Source organism: Trichosurus vulpecula, chromosome 4, assembly GCF_011100635.1.
Source record: "Trichosurus vulpecula isolate mTriVul1 chromosome 4, mTriVul1.pri, whole genome shotgun sequence".
Classification (NCBI taxonomy): domain Eukaryota; kingdom Metazoa; phylum Chordata; class Mammalia; order Diprotodontia; family Phalangeridae; genus Trichosurus; species Trichosurus vulpecula.
Genome location: NC_050576.1, coordinates 175262461 through 175280613, shown reverse-complemented (window position 1 = coordinate 175280613; position 18153 = coordinate 175262461).

The following is an 18153-nucleotide window of genomic DNA, read 5'->3' as shown; positions in this document are numbered from 1 at the left end:
GAACACCTAATCAGACAATTGCTGTGCAGTTATAATTGAAGTCACTTTAATAACACACCATATGGAAGGCAAGAGGGAACTGAAATTTTTACTTTCTTTTCTTCCTCAAAACTTCATTTTTAAGTCTCTTTCAAGGGCACAATGGGATTGACTTTCTGGATACAGAATGTCTAAAAAAGTAAAAAGCAAACGTGCTAATATTGAATGGAAGCTTTGATAGAGCCACATAAGGAAAAAGTATTTTGCTAAAGCTCTAGTCCTCCCTTGACTTTGTGTCACACACACACACACACACACACACGCACACACACATACAGATGTACCCATGCATACATATACACACACATACACACACATTGCCTGCCACCTATGAGTCTATCACAACTAGAAATTAAAATTAAAAACTGAGTCAACTGATTCAATTTCTCTGTTTGTTTGGGCTAGTTTGGAGGAACACAATATAGAGGACTTCTCTCCCCATACCATTTTGGATGCCATCTTGACTTTACTTTTGCTCCCATTATAAAAGCCTTCATTAGATAAAGTAGAGTGGAGGTTGTTAGGGTACTGAAAATTCTCCCTCAATATTCTCACTCAATAGCAGAGACAGAGAAGGCCTCAGAATCACATTTTTAGAACATGAATATGCCATTCACATAAACACTACCCTGTTGCAGGCCCTTATCACCTCACACTTGGACTATGGAAACCACCTTCTCTTTGGTCTTCCTGCTTCAAGCCTCTCCCCACTCCAGTACATCCCCCCTGCAGCTTTCAAAGTGATTTTCCTAAGTATAAGTCTGACCATGTCGGTGGTCAGACTTAGTAAATTCCAGTGGCTTCCTATTATAGCCTCTAGAATCAGATATAAAATCCTCTGTTTGGCAGTCTGGTCCTTTCCTACCTTTCTGGTCTTCTTATACCTTCCTGCCCTTTACATATTCTATGATCCAGCAACATTTGCCCTCTTGCTGTTACACAAGATACTCCATCCCCCTACTCTTTGATTTTACAGTGTTTCTATACCAGGAATGTTCTCTCTGCTCATCCCCTCCTCCCAGCTTCTCTGAATTTCTTTAAGACTCAGCTCAAATCTCACCTTCTGCAGGAGACCTTTGTAAGTCAAGCTCCCTCTCCAGATCTCTAGTGAATTCTTTCTGAGATTACCTTCCATTTATAGTGTATATATTTCGTTTTTACATAATTATTGGTCTAATATCTCCCCTATTAAAGTATGAACTCCTTGAGAGGAGGGATTGTGTTTTACCCCTTTTTGTATAGCCAGGGCTTAGCATAGTGCCAAGGAGATAGTAAGTACTTGATAATCGCTTGTTGACTGACTAGACAAAAATGGGGCCAGTTCTCATCAGTATCTGCTACTCCCTATAACGTAGCCAACTTTAACCAGTCCCCCAACTCTCACCCCATCCCCACAAAGACCAACAGAAAATAATAATTTATCCCCATTTTCCTGGACACAGGAAAACTCAGATATGCTGTCTCCTTGGAAACACTCCATAAGACTCTGACCCAGAGTCTGACACAGAACACCGTGATACCATTGGGTCACCTCCAGACATTCTAGGTGAGAGAGGAAATCAGTATGATTCCTTCAAGGCGTCAGATCCTGCCCAAGCTCCCTCACTCTATCCACACACCAAGGAGATATCTTGCAACTAGGAAAGTTTAGACAGAGATCTATCACCAATAATCCATCAGTCACCAACCCAAGGAATTACTCTGAACTTTGTTTTATGTAGTTAAGCCCCTATTGTGGAAAGCTGCAGCTCATTTACTGGGGTAACCACAGCTGTGAAGCACAAGCTATTGTTACAGTCTTCTGAAGCTTCATTTCAGAGCCCCAAGGCCTGTCTACTGAGGAACTCTAGTCACTTGGCCTCTGGGAAAGCTGTAAGCAGGGACAGATGTTAACCTTGTCTGCTAACAGGCATACACAGCTCACTCAGGGATGACCCTTAGGGAAAATGTAGGTTGGGATCTCTTGTCTCCTTCTAGGAATAACCCAGGGCAGTCTTTACCAAAAGATAAAGAATTCCCTCCAGACCAGAGAATTCTTCACCCTTCTATCAGGTTTAGTCCTGGGGCTCAACAGTATTTAATCCTTTCTCCTGCAGACATAGCTGCTATTTAAATACCTCAGCCTTATCCTGCTTGCTTAAAAGAGCAAGATTTGGGTGCCTTGCACAAAAGTCTAGACTAACCTATATACGTGACACTTTCCTTACCATTTGTTGCTGTTTAGCCATTTTTCAGTCATGTCCAACTCTTTGTGACCCTTTTTTGGAGTGTTCTTGGCAAAGGTACTGAAGTGGATTGCCATTTCCTTCTTCAGGTCATTTGAATTTACTATTTTATTTTTTCCCGATTATATATAAAAGCAATTTTAACATTCTTTTTACAAATTTTAAGTTCCAAATTCTCTCCCACCCATCCCCCTGTCATTGAGAAGGCAAACAATTTGACATAGCATATACATGTGCAGTCATGCAAAACACATTTCCAAGGAAGTCATTCCAGCTCATTTTTACATATGAGAAATTGAGGCAAACAGGGTTAAGTGACTTGTCCAGGGTCACACAGCTAGTAACGGTGTGACTCCAGGCCCAGAGCTCTAGCCACAATGGTACCTGTCTGCCCTTTTCTTCATCCAGGATATAACAAATTGGATACTGAGCGTGTTGGTAAGCAAAATGGGCTCTTAGCATTTAGTTCAACCAAGTGCCCTTGAAGAGTTTGGCTTTTGTTTTCTTTAAGTAATTCAGTGTATTTCATTGAGTCTTACTAAGCGCTAAGCCCCAGGTTCTAACCCCTATTAGGTATTAACCTAACCTATGTGGGTGTGAACCTCCCAGGGTCCTAAGGGGAGGTGCTAACTCAAGAGCCAATCATAGGAGCCTAAGTTCTGGTCATTCAGATGACATTTGATGACATCTGAAATCCTATAAGAAGAGAAGACAGAGCCATTTGTGCAGGGGCTCTCACTCTTGGTGGCATTTGGAGACTCCCGGGCAGCTGTAGCTAAGAAGCCCTTGTATTAGGAGGGCAGAGTTTATAATCTCAAAGAGGATCATATATATGTCTGAAAGGTTCGGAACCGCCGGATATAAGAAACTCTCAAAGTAGGAGGCAGAAGAATCAAAGCATATATTTAGGCTCCACAGTAACCAACCCATGAACCAGCATCCCCATTTTGATATATTGATCAAAAGCTTCCAGGCCCAATAAGTACGCCTCGCAAGAGTAACCAGGAGGCCACAGAGAAGCATGATGGTGTACAGCAAAATCATATACATGCTTCCCCTCTATGGTAAAAAGATTACCCACTGGCCTCAAGTCCTTGTTCAGCTTCCTCCCGTAGGTCAGCTCTGCTACTGGCAGCTCCTGCTTCAGCTTCGGCTGTGGCTGTAGCTATAGCAGCCTCTGGCTCCAACAGAAGCTGTTTTTAACCATCCAGCTTCTGCGGGGGTGTAAGGTATGCCAGGGAAAGCACAGGTTCTTTCAATCTGCTTAAGCAAGGTGAAGGGGTTGACCAGGAAAGCACAGGTTCTTTCGATCAGCTCAAGCAGGGAAGCAAGGTGAAGGGGCCGACAAGCTTACTCCAGTCCAACATACAAACAGCATTCAGTTCAGGGGAAAAAGCCAAACTAGTCAAGGGCACTTGTTGACTAAGTGCTAAGGAGCCCATTTTTGGTTACCAACACAGCCCTCCAGCTCATAAACCCAGATGCTGGGACTTTGTTAAACTCTGGTAACTATGTATTGGGATTTGAATCAGCCAAGGTCTGTCTGTCGATATTCGTACTTTGTATTTTGCTCTGAAGTTCAGGATGCTAGTTTTTTCCCCTGAACTAAGTGAATGATACTTGTATGCTGAATTAAAGTAAGCTTGTCAACCCCTTAACGTTGCTTTCCTTACTGAAGCAGATCAAAAGAACCTGTGCTTCTGCAGTGTGTTGGCAGCTTTCTGGGTGCTGGTTGTTGGTGGATCTTACACCCCCACAGAAGCTGCTAGCTGGGTTGTTGAAACACTGAGACACGGTGAAATGAACCAAACCTTTTTTATTTTAATTAGTTCCCTCAATTTAGCACCATAAGATCAGAAATTAAAAGATGAGAAGAACCTTAGAGATCCTATCCCCCCATTTTATAAGTGAAGAAACAGAGGCCCAGAGAAGATGATTTGCTCAAGGTCTCATAGGTAAAACTATGTTATGGAAATGCTTGTTTTATTCCATAAATTAAAATTCAAAAAAAAACTGGCAGAATCAGGATTCAAATCCAGGTCCTATGACTCTAGATTTATATTCTTTCCACTGTACAACAGTGTATCCATGCTCAGCAATGCAGAAATATTATCTGTTCTGATTTCCCTGTTTTTACTCATTCTCTTGACATTGAAGAGCTCTCCATTGCCCCTTGGTTCTGCAAACCATTCCCATCCCTCGTAAGGCCTTTTTTTTATTCACAAGTCAGCTGAAGACAAATTCATTTGACTAGGCATATTCAGGCATTCTGTTTCATTTCTTTGCCACATAAGCAAGTGAGGTGATTGCATAAAGGGCTATTGTAGAGTAACACGCATCTATTCAAGGACCATGATTTACTGTAGAAAGGAGAGAATACATTGTGTGCACACTCTGAGTTGGATTCTGACAGACTGTAAAATACTTGAAAAGTACAGAGTGACCTTACATAATTTGGCTGGACTAAGTATCTCTTTTTCTATCCTGCAGTAAAAGTTAGTTCCAAAATTTCTAGTTCATAGAGACTGCCCATACTTTCCCTGTGCATAAAGGTCTAATCATTAGCAGTTTTGTTTGTGTGTTTTTCGGGGGAGAGGGGGTTATTCACTTTATTTATAATTTATGGAATGAAACAAGCATTTCCATAACACAGTATAATAAAAAAGATGATTGCACATGAAACTGCAAATCTATTACGTACAACTTGCTATTCCTTTTAAATATATAATAAAGTTATCATGTAAATATCTTTTTTTTTCTTCCCTCCATACCCTGGCCTAAAGATGGCTGTTATGGAGTGGGGGGAGGGGCAGTATTCAGGATGCTAAATACCTGGACTGATTTTTTTTTTCACTGCCTTTACTGGCTGTTTCATAGAATTCATCAAATAGGTTGTTTCCTTACCTGGGAGTTTCCTATATAAGTGAAATCATAGGTCCAGTCCTTATCCCTATCTATCTATCTATCTATCTATCCACCTGTCACCTAGATATCTATATGAGAACATGTATACAGATATATATTCATATGTTCAGACATTTTTCAGTTGTGCTGATTCTTCATGACCCCATTTGTGATTTTCTTAACCAAAGTACTAAAGTGGTTTGCCATTTCCTTCTCCAGCTCATTTTTCAGATGAGGAAACTGAGGCAAACAGGGTTAAGTATATTGCCTAGGGTCACACAGCTAGTGTCTGAGACCACATTCATCACGTAGCTGTGTATATATGTATGCATACACAAATGTCTATTGTGTGCATATGTCTGTGTATGTATACACCTAGGGAGGAAACAAATAGACAAAGGATTCCGTGTTAGTAATGAGGTACTCTCAGTGTTCCTGTTTATGTATGATTGTGCTGATCTCATCAAGCTCAGAACACCGTATGCCTCCTCAATAAGATCCATGGCTATTTGAAACAATTAAGCCTACACTGAAAGCTCCCTCTGCCATTATAAGTCAGTGCCTTCTTTTTGCAATTTATTACATTGGAAAATTTGTTAGACCTTTGAGAGATTAAGTGACTCACCCAGGATCACAGTGCCACTATGTATCAGAAGTGGGACATGAACTCAGGTCTTCCTGGCTCCAAAGCCAATTCTCTATCTACTACTGCATGCTGTCTGTACATAACCATCATCTATGATTATTATCAGTAATATTGGTAGTAATATTTAAGGTATTAAATATTAAAATAACCAGAAGAACCAACCAACCTGTTGGATAGATTCTCTATGGAAGATTTGTGGCAAGAAATGGATGACTATTATACCAGATGAGAATTCAGGAGGGGTTATGATGGAGAAGAGAGTGGTCACACTAAAGAGACCAGATATCTATAGTAACAGAAAAATACATAAAATGTGCTGTTAAAATGTAAGTAATAAAGATGACTTTTTTCCTGCCAGGGGCAGGGAAATAGCCAAACCATCCCTAAAGGTTTTCCCCAAATGTAAGGGGTCTGGTAATTGGAACCTTCGAATTTTCTCAAACTCTTTTGGAAAAAAAAAACAGAGTGACCTGTGGCTTTCTGTCCTTTTCTCTCTCTTTTAAGCTAGAAAGCCAAAGACAGTCCCTCTGGATGTCTGCATCTTCAGTTTCCTTTCTCTGGGAGACATGAATCCCCCTGAGCTACAAAAGGAAATAAAAGGAGAAAGAAATATGTTATTTAAAAGGACACCACCAGGGTACTTCTGAAAAGTAATTTTAGAATAATTTCCTCTCATAAGCACCAGGAAGTCATAAAAATGTGGTCGAGACCAGCATATGGAGGGGTGGGGGGTAGGGGAGGAAAATATGCCCTTGAAACTTAGAAAATAAAGTTTAAAAGAGTGAATTTTGTCAAGGAATCTGTCCACTGCTGTCACTCAAAGGTCTCTCACAGTACGTCCTAATTCATTTTATAGCATCATGTCCAGAAGTTAAGCCACTCAAACAGATTCCTCCATCCAATATCCCTGCTGTTTCTCCAGTATTTCTAAGAACATTTTTGTTTTCAAGTAAAAGGCTTGGTTTCCCTATTATGAATAGACAGGAAAATATTTCACTTCCTAGATGAATATCTTAATCCATCTTGTTATTATGACTTCTTTTTTCATTTAAATTTTATTTTTTTCAATTAGTAAGCTTTTATTTTCTCTCCTTCCCATCCCCTCCCTACCCACATTGAGGAAGTTAAAAAAGGACTATGTTTGTCAAGACAAAATTAATTCTTATATTGTTCATATCCAAAAATATGTGCCTCATTATAGACCTTGAATCCATTACCTCTCTGTAAGGAAGTGGGTAGCATGTTTCATCGTTAGTCCTTTGGAATCATGGTTGGTCATTGAATTAATTGGAGGTGAGAAAGTCCTATTGATGTGACCTGCTGTTACAGTATGACCCATGGTAGTTTTTTGCCCATTGGACACTATTGATTAATTCAGTGAAGAAAAAGAAAAAATCAAATGAACTGTTGTTAATCCTATAGGCTAAGCAACTGATTGATTCATTTGTATGCTTTTCAAATAGGTGTTCCCTGTGAGTCAAATGGAGGTTTGGGTAAGGTTGGTACTCTTTAATCTCTTTTTACAAATTCTACCCATTCCTTATAGTGCTCTTAGCTCTGTGGTACTAATCATCTGTTGGGCATGGAAAAGTCAAATCTCATCTTCCTGTGCCATCTCGTTTTTCAAAACTTCAGGCAATCAACAATTAGGCAATAGCTAGGCAAATTTTGGCACATGAATGTAATCAAATGTTATTACTGTGGCATATGAAACAATGAACATGAAGAATGCGGGGATACATGGAAAGTATTGTGTATGTATTGAGGCAAAATGAAGTCAGAAGAATAAGAAAACAACATACACAAGGAATGCAGCAATATAAATGGAAAAAAATAGCTCCAAAACTGCCACAAATTCAAATTCTAAACTCAATGCAATGGAATCGTTATTGCCAAACTTAGCCTCAAAGAAGGAATATAAATAATGCACCTTCCTTCTTTCTTTGCAGCATTGGGGCACCATGGATGTAGATTACTTCTTATATTATCAGGCTTGAATAATATGTTGGCTGGTTTTGCTGAACTGTTTTTTGCCCAGCTTGTTATAAAGATAGCCCTCCAGGTGGGGAAGAAGGAAAGAGAGAGTGATATATTGGGAAACTGTGGTGTGAAAAACAGGATAAGGGAGAGAGACTGGAACTGTGACTTCTTTTGTGTAGAGAAGTCCTAGATAAGAACACTCCCTCTACCAATGCAGTTTGGCACTTTCTCTAGTAAACTATAGTCTTAGAGAATTGCCTAAAGCACTAAGAGGTTAAGTGACATGGCCACGCAGCCACTATGTGTCAGAGATGAGACTTGAAGCCACTTCTTTCTGTCCTCAAGGCCAACTCCCTATTTTCTTCACCAATATTTTTTAAAGATGAGAAAAAAACTCAATATAATCCTTCTATCCTTCCTACTTATCATCACTCTCCTTCCTTCAACAGCTCTTTTCTTTCCACGCTCTTCAGTGTCTTCCAGGTACCATTCTGACCCATCGCTATGTATACCGGGGGAGGGACACTATTTTCACCAATGATTCAGCTGGGAGTGAAGAGGCTAAATGTCCTATCATCTGCTACATTCGAATTCAAAGAGGAGTATATAGTGCTATAAGAGCAAATGAAGGAGAGATTATTTCAATTCTAGTTGGGGAAATTTTAGAAAGTTTTCATGTAGGAAGTGATGTATGAGATAGATTTTAATAACTGGTCAGTGATTGGCAAATGATATTCAATATTCAATGCCTAGGAAAAATCATGAATAAAACCCAAGAAAACATCCAAAATTTCTGGACAAAATCATCTTCCCATGTGAGGATGATAACCCAGAGTTCATCATCTTTTAATAGCTATTCTATTTCTTAAAACTCTGAGGGTGTCATGAACTTATTAATATCATGAGTTTAGAAGGTTCTAATTCTATTCCCAGTATCTCAAGGACTCAAAATGTACTCTTTGTCAAATCCTTTTCTGCCAGGCCTCACATATATCCTCTGATGGGAAATCTTATTAAGATTACTCTACCCTACCCAATGAGTGACATACTGTGCTAAAGTTTTGACAAAGTAAGCATTAAGCCTGTCATTCGTTCGTTCTGCCAGTTTGAATGCACACCTCTGTTTGACTGTCTGGAACCTACTTTGACAGATCAAGCATATCGAATAATGTCAATATCTAGCCTCTTAAACTTGACAATGTATGTATAGAATGTGTCAAAATGAAACACAAGACAGGTTTTATCTTGACCAAGGTTGTTTAAGCTGGAGTATGGGAAATTGGGCATGTCTAAAAAGAAGGTGTCATGTATAGACAGCACAATACAGAGTTTTTCTTTTCAAACCACATGGCTACGTATTCCTCTAGTTCCTTACAGTTTCCTTGGGTTACTAAAGACTTTGTAAATTCAATTTAATTAAGCTAAACCACTCTATGAGGGAGGGGACAGGTTTATGGCTCAAGCACCCAATTACCCTATTTCTATTCTGCAGCACTCAATGAAGAACTCCCTAACTGTCCAAAAGAGAAATCCCCCCTTTTGTCAACTATGTTAAGGTACAAAAAGGACAAAATATTTTTACCCAGCAGACCAAATGGAGGTAACCCCACTACACCACTTTACAAAATCCTAACCTTCAATCAAATACTCAAATGTTCATAAGGATTTGTACTTTTATAAATTTGAGTTTTATTAGAGTTCTTTCCAATAATGCAGCCCACCAGTGCTTTCCCATTTCATGCAATACTCACCCAGGTCCTCCCCAAAATTAGTTTCAGAGGCTCCATTCAACATGCTGGAGGCTTCCCTTGCTTTCTCCCAACATCACAAGAGTACCAATGGAGTACTCTGACTGTCTACCTGTTGCCCATCTCTCACCGGGTATACTGCCCTCCCTCTTTATGTCAGGAAGTTCTTTGATAATAATTTTTATTTACTCTTGTTCTTCAGCATTCCTCATTTGTGAGGCTTACCCCCTACAATACAACTTTCCTTTGGGCAGACATGATACTCACAGTTTTTGTTGTGTTTTGTCTTGTTTTGTTTTAATGCAGTGGTGTTCCAGATCTCTCAGCTATACACCAACACCAAAAAATGTTCATATTAAAAAGACAGGCCTTTGCTAGTATGAGAAGTTTGAGTTCAGGAAAAGTGCTCTTCAGTTTCCTGAAAGCAATCAAGTACATTCTCCTCCACCTTTTTAGCTCTGGGTTGAGTTCACTGTTCATCTATATTGTCTATCTTTTCTATACACACTGTCGGACAGTCTGGAATAGGTGTCTGTCTAGAAGCATGTTGAAATCTGGACAATAGACATTCTACATCCACTTGGCCTTTCCTCTGTAGATGAACAGGTCAAATTATTTTGAGAGTGTATAGATCTCCTTAAGGAGGATCTATAATATACTGGAGCTTAACTCAACACAATGTCAAAAAGGATTGTCTATTGATATTATCTTCTTAACCATTTTTTTATATCAACAATGGCTGAGATTTTATTTACACCTTGGGTAACTTCTCCTTTAGATACCTTTAGATAATTCTTGCCAATAATTTCCATTTTTCTTTTGTTTGTTAGTTCTTTCTCCATTTTCACTCTTGGGATGACTTTGCTTAGTTAAATATCTTTACAAATTTTCTTTAGACTAGTATTATCCTTTATTGCTTCTCTATGATTTATGAGGGGAAGGAACCATCCAGAATAGTTCTTCTTCATAAGATTTTATAGGTGAGTTAATATTCTAATCCAGTGTTATCTTTCGCAGCCATCTCTCCATTTAGCAAATAAGGCAGATATTTGCTGACTAAGGTAATTTTTGGACTCTTTTGGTCTCCTTGCTGTAACAATTAGTTTGATTTAATTTTTTGATGAGATTATTATAATTGGTATTGATGTCACCTCTGCTGTCCATTCCCCCACTCTTTAAAAAAATTTCCGATAGCTTGTTTAAATAATTCAGGTTTAAATCTCAATTGTATACATGACCTTTTTCTCATTACTCTCACGCTGAGCATACCAACAGATTAAACTTGACAGTCTAAAGACAATGTGATTCTTAGCACCTTTTGCCCCCTTTTCAACTTTTCTGTGGCCATTACTGTAGAAGCAGAAGAGGGTCACACTGGACTAGAGCACATTTCCTTCCTGTTTTATGGCTTAACATGGCCAAAAATATTTCATTCCCCAGTGGCCAACTTACTGGTGATATATCTCTCTGTGATTAGCTAGGCTGGTCCTCAGAAAACAGTCTGTTTCTAGGGCCATACTAAAAGATTCGCTGTCTTGGAAGGACTTGTTAAACACTGTTCTCCATCAGTGTAGACATCACAAACAAGGAGTCATTTCGATACTAAAAAAGAAGTGGATAGGGGAAGATTTTCAATCACTGTTCCAAGAATCAAAACTCATACTGAGAGTGAATGTCAGGACAAGAAAGAATAATAAACAGGGACGAGAACACAAGTCAAGCATCCAGGTATTAAAATCTAGCTATGCCTATAGGGAAACTTGACATTTGTTTATGTGTGCCTGTAGAATATGCTTTCAAAGTGGGCTTCTAGATTCTGATACATAACCAGATTGACACAATGATGATGAGGAGGATGAAGATGAAGAAGAAGGAGGCTAACATTTAATTAACACTTTAAGGTTTACAAAGCACTTTCCAAATGACATTTCATTTGACTCTCACAACAACAATAGGTGGGTGCTATTACATATCCCTATTTTACAGAGGGAAAAACTGAAGCTGAGAGGGGTTAAGTGACTTACTCAGGGTCACACATCTGGTAAGGGTATAAGGAACAATAGTCTGGTTGAATCCAGGTCTAGCACTCTCTCCATCATGCCATGCTTCCTCCAAACATGTCAAAAGTTGTACATCTGTCAGCACATATGTTACAGTGTGGCATATGGAAAAGAGCTCTAGATTTGGATTCAGAAGACGTAGGTTTAAAATCTCAGCTGTGTAATTTCCTGCCTGGATGACTTTGGGTAAGTCACTTAACCTTGCTAGGCCTCAGTTTCTTCATCTATAAAATGAGAAGGTTGAACTGGATGACCCCTCCTTTTAGGTCCCCTCTCAATCTAAACTATGGTCCTATGGTTCTATGAACCTTTAACCTAGAAGCAAGGATAAAGCAGGTGATGAATACATTTTAACAAGTCTAGAAACAAATTCTCCTTCCTTTGACCTTATTATAAAATGTCTCACATCCTCCCCCATGACTTATTGGCTTTGAAAAGTGAGGAGGCACAAAGCAGCAAACACTTAGGTTGTCCAGTCACTACAGCAGGAAAGGACCTGGATGCAAGTTCATCTGATAAATTTCACATAAACAGTACTAAATTAGATCTGATATTACCAGTATCAACATGACTTGTTCCATGAACATATGCTGTGTATGTGTGGGTGTGGTGGCAACATATGAAATGCAACCCATGTCAGCTCCAGCTTTGTGATGTATATCATCACCCCCAACGTGGCACAATAACCACTCAACGGGAGGAGACCCAAAGCCAGAACAGTAGGCCATTGATCCCAGCCTTTCCAATTTTTTTTTTCCATGAGTATATCTCTCATCCCTCATATCGTCTTCTCAGGCCATGTAATGTACTCCTCATCACACATCCACTGACTTTTCTCCAATGTTCTACCACTTTTCTCTCTTCTTTTTCCTCACCAAGGTCAACTTCATTTATCTACAACAATCTCCCAACTTCACTGCCAATTTCATCTGCCAATGGCGCTCCACAGCATCCTACTTAACTGCAATCAATTGCTCCCCCTCTCAGATACTCCTGCAGTGGTGAGAACAGTAGAAAGAACTTTCTCTCCCAAACTGTAAATATTAATATCACTGTATGCTTCCACCTTCCAGCCCCCAGAGTCCCAATCTCCTGACACAGTTTGAGATGAGTGTGATGATGAGTTCTGTATTGTATATTTTAAATTTGTTTTTGCATTATGTAAATAGATGTAACTACAAAATAGCACATTTTATTGTATCTTCCTCAGCTACTAAGATTCAATGAAACTCAGTTAGGCTATCTCCATCAGGATCCAAGAGGATTTGATAGTGATGGTGGTGGTAAGGGTTTGACATGACCAGCACATGCTGCCTCTTTTCTCTCTAACAGGTGCTTTGCTACCTGCCCACAAATGACAATTGGTTGGCACTTGGCAGAGATGGCTGGCCCTTTTTCCACAGAAGTGGCTTCCCCGGATGATGCCTGTGAGGAATAATTGGGAAGCATTCTACCACCCATTCTACTGCTTAACCGCCTCTCAGGAATCTAGCTTCTACTGGGAGGAAATTGCAAGTACATACACAAATTAATACGAAGTATTAAGGGTAGGGTGGTGACCAAACACTGACAACTGGGGGATTCAGCATTCTCAGATAGTAGGTAGGAGAGGTTAATGAAACATTTTTTTGCTCTTGAAAATAATTGCTATTTCCATGTGGATAGGTGCTAATATTAAGTGCTGCTTACTCCTTGAAAATGTATCGCTTTTTTCCCCTCTTAAAACATGTTTGCAGGTAGCCTGGTTTTTTAAAGAATGAAAAATATCAGGGCTTTTGAGAATACTGGAAAGGCTAAGAAACAAGTTGGAAAGGCTTAACTTTAATGGTTAGATGCATAAGGTTAAATACTATATTTCAATTTAAATCAGGAAACATTTATTCTGTGCCAACAATGTGCCATATATTACACTAGGCTCCAGAGATAAAAAAAGACAAAAACAAAATGAGTCTCTATACTAGAGAAGTTGATATAAAATTACTTTATACTTACAAATGCATAAGTGTATGCATGTACATGAATACACATATGCATGTGTGCATGTACGCATGCATGTAGATATGGGTAGAGGGTTAGAGTTAGAAAATTTCCAATGAAGGTAGGTATGTGCTTGGGCCACTTCCAATGAGACATATCTCTGACCTCTTGCTAAAGGACACTTGCTAACAGAAGCTCCTGGTTGGTCCCTTGCTTCCTGGGATGAAGGACTATATCAAAAATGATTGGAAACTGAGCCAAGAAGAGCCACTGACTTGGTAGGCTGTAAGAGAATCTGAGGAGGGGCATCTTTCTTTCTCTTCCTCCTCTGTGGAGCATGTCAATTGGCCTTCAGGCAATAGTTTGTCCCTTGGACTTCTAGCAAGGAAGGGTAGAGATGGATGGGATTTCTTCCTCCCCTTCCCCCGAGTGCAGCAGCTACGGCAGCTTTATACATGTAGTAATAAGGATATACGCTTGCCAAGGCTCCTGGCTGCCCTCTTCTGCCTTGTGTTTCATTCTTTGATCACAGTTGCCCAAACAGCAATACTGAGATAGGTGTACCAAGCTTTGGCAGCCACTTTGTGATCCGTGTAGAAAATAAATTAAAGGGAGCAAGGGAAAAAAATAGAAGGCTAATGCTACATAGACATTAAGAAGGATGAGAATTGAGAAGAGACTATTAGATTTGACATTTTAATGATTATTGGTGATTGGAAAGAGGAGGGTTTTTTTGAGTAATGAGGCCAGAAGCCAGATTGCTGAATTTAGAAGACAGTGAAAGGAAAAAAGTGGGAAGAGTGCCTCTTCAAAGACTTTGGCTGAGAAAGGAAGTAGAAATGTTTCAAAGTGATTAATGACAAAGGTTGGGTATCCTGAACTTTGGCATTTTTGTAGGTAGCAGGGAAGGAACTAAGAGGACAGTATTGAAGATTGGAGACAGGGAGTATTATTGTGATGACAAATTTCTGAAGAAGGGAGAAGGGCATGAGATCAAGAGTAGAGGAGTTGACCTTGGTGAGAAGAGCTACCTCTTTGTCAGAAAATGGAGTGGATGAGTAAATAGTTGGGGATGAGGTCAGGGTGTTATGAAATGAAGAGAAAAGGAGGGTAAGAAAGCTCCAAGAAAAGCCTCAATTTTCTCCATAAACTATGAGGCAAGGTTGTCACCCTAGAGAGTAAAGATGCTACAGAAGCTTAAGGAGAAAAGAGAAGGTTTGGTAGACTTCTGTGATGAATGGGACAGAGAATCAATTAAATTATCAATTAAATCAATTAAAGAGCCTTGCTCCAATGAAGGCCCAGTTGAGATTAGATTACATACATTGCATATGTCCAGTCAGTTCTGCCAGCTCTGTCCAGTAGCACATGGATGGTGGAAGAGAAGGTATAGCCAAAGCCAGCCCACTATGAACTGTGTATGAGAAGGGCATGACATTTAGTTGAGGAACTTAAGACCCATAGATTTTGAGTTATTTCTCCCATAATCATACCCAGGTTCTCTAACATATCTGGGTTTGAACCCAGCTTCTCTAACTCCTAATCCAACACTCTTAGCACTGGCTGTGACTAGAAAATGCTCTGTCTCCAATGACAATATTTGGAGTTTTTAACAAGCAGTGAGTTAAGCGAGTCCATTTATGTTCCACTTTCAAAAAAGTTTGGGGGTATCGTATCACACATGCATAGCTTAGTTGCCTCCTGTATGCTATAATGAAAGCTATTAAAATTCATATCATTCCAAAAGACAGTAAAAATAGCAAAAGAACAAGAGAATCATGGAACTTAGAGCTGGAAGAAACCTTCAAAATCAGAAGGAAACTGAGGATCAGATAGGTCAAATAATTTGCCCAAAGGTCACACAGAAAGAAAATAGCAAAGGCACAATTCGAACCCTTATCCTATGACACCAAACCCAGTGGTCTTTCCACTTTAACTTTTCATTTTTTTTCTAATTAAGCTAAAAAAGTTTCTGAGCTATTGCTCTAGGTAAGACAAATGGAAAATTTTCCAGCAAGTGATACAGAATCAGGCAGCAGAGGAAAAGTCCCCAACACTAAACAGGCTTTCATAGTCAGAAGCTGAAACAGAGTTTAAAAATTGATTCTGTCTTGAATTTTATGAGCTTGGGGTGATTTTCCTTCCCTTTTTCCCCCATGAAATCAGACCTTTCCAAAGCAGCTACTGCACATACCCTTTAAATATTCAACATCATCACTCTCCAAACTTTAAGCCTGCAGGGCCTGTTATGAAAAAGTCAAGACAAGAGAGGAGGAAAAAATGTCCTGGAAGGAAGAGCTTTAAGGTGCAGGAAAGCTTGAAAAAGGATCTGGAAGGAAAGAGAGGGGGCTTAGAGAACAGAGAACAGAGGGCCCAGGCTGAAACGACCCTGCAAATCAGAGGGAGTGAAAGGCAGGCGTTCTCAAACCACAGACATTCAAGATAGAGAGAGTGCAGGTACTAAAGGCAGGTGTGTTAGGGTATGGTGGTATGTGTGCTCTGTGTGTGTGTGTGTGTGTGTGTGTGTGTGTGTGTGTGTGTGTGTAAGAGACAGAGAGAGAGGTAGAGGGAAAAAGAACAGGATAAAACAGGACAGGAAGAAGCAACAAAGTAGAAACAAAATAGGGATATGTCTGAAAAGCTCTAACTAGACTGAATACTTCCAGTCAAAAAAATGCCATAGATTTAAGTTTCTTCATTTTTTAAATTTTGGGATTTTTTTAAAATGAAACTCAAGATAATTTAAAATTTTAGACTTTAATCTAATCTATGCAATGCAGCTGGGAGAAAATAGTTTCATTGCTTTCTAGCGGGTCCATGTCAACTTAGAAGTAAGTCCCAAGTGGAATACGCCAGGGATCTGTGTTTGGCCCTGTGCGGGTGACTTGTATAGATGGCATGCCTGTCACATTCAGGGACTACATTGAGATAGAAGTAATAATCACAATAAGTAATGTGATGAATGACAGAACCAAAATGCAAAGAGATTTCAACAAATTAGAACACTGAATCAAATCTATTAACACAAAACCTAATAGGGATATATATGATTTCTTGTATTCTAGATCCCCAAAATCAACTGCGTTAATTGCTATGGCTAGAGAATAGTTTGTCTGAAAAAGCCCTGGGGACTTTTAGTAGACTGTGAGCTCGATGGGAGCCAATAGTGTGATATGACAGCCAAGAAACTAATAAAATCTTGGGCGTTAAGAGGATAGCAAGCAGGAATAAGAAAGCCGTCGATCCTACGTACTCTGCTTTGGCAGAAGGAGATAGATGGCACAGTGGTTGGAGCACTGGAATTGGAGTCAGAAAGGGCTGAGTTCAAATCCTACCTCAGACACTTACTAGCTGTGTGACCCTGGGCAAGTCACTTGATCTCTGCCTGCCTCAGTTTCCTCAACTGTAAAATGGGGGTCATAATAGCATCTACCACTTAGGGTTTCTGTGAGGGTCAAATTAAATAATACTTACAAAGCACTTAGGCACATAATAAATGTTTGTTCCCTTCCCCATTAGTAAGATCCCATCTGGATTAATTTGTGTTTAGTTCATGGCATCATATTTTAGGAAGGATTGGAGAGTATCCAAAAGAGGGAAAGTGAGATGGTGAAGCACCTCTATATCATGCCATAGATGGATTAAAGGAAATTAATTTATTCAGCCTGGAGAAGAGAAGACTTAAGGGGGAAATGGCAGCTGTCTTCAAATATTTATGAAGAGCTGTACATAGAAGATGAATTCTATTTATTTTGCTTGATTTCAGAGGGCAGAACTGGAAGCACTGGATAAAAGCAAGGGTGTTCAAGTAAATGTTTAACAAGCAGCCCTCCTTTTAAAAATGCATTCGTGATGCTTTCTTTTTTAAAAAGTGCATTCATGAAGCTTTTAATTTTAATCAGCTGCATTATTAAAGCTTTCTCCTTCATTTTCTGAAGTTTAGACAATCAAAAGAACCACTATTCAACTACCTGATTTGTAGCATTTGCTGATTTCTGAGATGTAAATGATCACAGGGAAAATTTAACAACCGGCTCTTCTGAGCCACTTCAAGTCAGCTCCAGCTCAGTCCTAAATGGAAGCTTCACAGAGGTCAGGCTTGAGGTTAGAAAAATCTTCCTAAAAATTAGAGCTGTGGTGATAACTGGAATTTTTACAACTGAGAAAGGGGAAAGGGGATTTTACATCAGAAAAAGTATTTCACCTGGGATGGAGCCACCAGGAAAGAATTGCACCTTGAAACACAATATTTCTTTGTTTCTGGGAGGCTTTCAAGGCCAGTAATAGGGTGTGGCTGCTCAGAAGGAAAGGGTTCTGATCATTGAGAGTAGAACTAGGCTGGGAGGAACTTGTCAGAGGCAGGCATCTAAAAAGCAGGGAGGAAATGTTCCTCAGAATGGACTTTTGGTGCCTTCTCAATCTTGGCACCCTAGAACAAAATCCTATTGCTACACCCCACTTACAGTTCTTGTGAGAGATACCCAAAAGTAAACCAAGCTACCTTAGAGACAAAGGGCTCACTCTCATTTGGGACCTTCAAACAAAGGTTGGATGATTACTCTTTTTTGTTTGGT